Below are 1,332 nucleotides of genomic sequence, written 5' to 3' on the forward strand. Positions count from 1 at the left end.
AGTCTGTCAGACAGCCATTAGACCATCCCAGCACCCATGGTTAGGGGCTAAGAACAATCATCTACAGCACCATAACCCGAGGGCCATGGGAGCTATTAATCACGCTCTGGTCTAATGGCCATGTCTCATTAACCAGACTTGGTTTTCTGTCTCCTTTGAACTCAAGGATACAGTGGTACGAGCCTATAGAACAGATCCTGTTCAAGTAAGGTCGTGAACTTAGTCTTCGTTGTCTTTGCTTCTAAAGGACTTCTTTTTGCTGTATACTGTTGGTTTTCTTTTACGACTATTTCGAAATGAAAGCAGACCTTTTGGTGTTAACAATTTCTATAGAATATTGGAAGATTTAAGAAATTCGACAAGACGGGAAAGGCACGAAAGTAGATGTTAAAATATTTTTTTTCTTTCCATGATAAATGGGTTGTTTAATAATTTTGTTTTTTGCTTTTGTTGATTTTTATTTTTATTTTAAGCAGGAATTTTGCTTTGATGAAGATTGAGAAATCTTGCCAGTTTTTATTGTACCTCTTCTCTCTCCAAATCAACCAGAATTATAACACATTTATAATTTTTTTCTACACATGGAAAAAGAAGAAAAAGTATACAGGTAGGCTCTTGCTAATAAAGAAATTAGATTTCCAGTGACTGTTCAAAGAAAAAAAATCTCTTCAAGGTACATCTTTCCCATTTTTCTAATTTCTTCTATGACATTACTAAAATATTCCGATTTATTGAGATAAGAGAAATTTACTGTGACATTCAAAAACTAAAAAATTTACTGGGTAAAAACATCCTTAATCTGTCCCTTTTGGTTGTTGTAGTCCCCCCTAGTCCTTTCCAGAATGTTATCCCCTTCCTTTTAAATGGATACTACACAAAGCAAGAAGCTTGTATAGTTGAAGTAGTTCCTAATTTGTCTGTACAAAAAGTTTCATCGGCAAACATATAGGATTAACTATCAAAATTAAATTTTATCAGACCGACGGTTCCTTCTTTGCTAATAGGTTCTGCAGCAAAGTAGCTTACCGATAATATTTTGTTTTGATTTTCAAGGTCAAGTTGAATCATTTTAAAGATTAATAACATGTAGATTATTAGTCTCTTGCTTCGTTGATAGAATGTAAAGGTATCTCTTTGAGAAACTAAAGACACCAATTTTTAAATAAAATGTAAAAAATGAATTCCTCATTAGGGGTGGGCATCGGTCGGTTCGGTTCGGTTTTCATGAAGTTCGGTTCGGTTTGTTCGGTTTTCGGTTTTCTATTTGGTGCACCAATAACCGAACCAAAATTAGTTCGGTTTCTTAGGTTTTTGCTAAATTCGGTTAGGTCG

At 34.5% G+C, this 1,332-nt stretch overlaps 1 non-coding gene across 1 annotated transcript; it reads right to left on the reverse strand.

Annotated features, from left to right (window-relative positions):
* On the reverse strand, positions 1-215 carry LOC117278959 (small nucleolar RNA U3). Its single transcript, XR_004509347.1, has one exon. It is a non-coding gene; the product is annotated as a small nucleolar RNA U3 (small nucleolar RNA).
* Positions 216-1,332: the final 1,117 nt, after the last annotated feature.

This window comes from Nicotiana tomentosiformis, chromosome 2 (genome assembly GCF_000390325.3).
Source record: "Nicotiana tomentosiformis chromosome 2, ASM39032v3, whole genome shotgun sequence".
Lineage (NCBI taxonomy): Eukaryota > Viridiplantae > Streptophyta > Magnoliopsida > Solanales > Solanaceae > Nicotiana > Nicotiana tomentosiformis.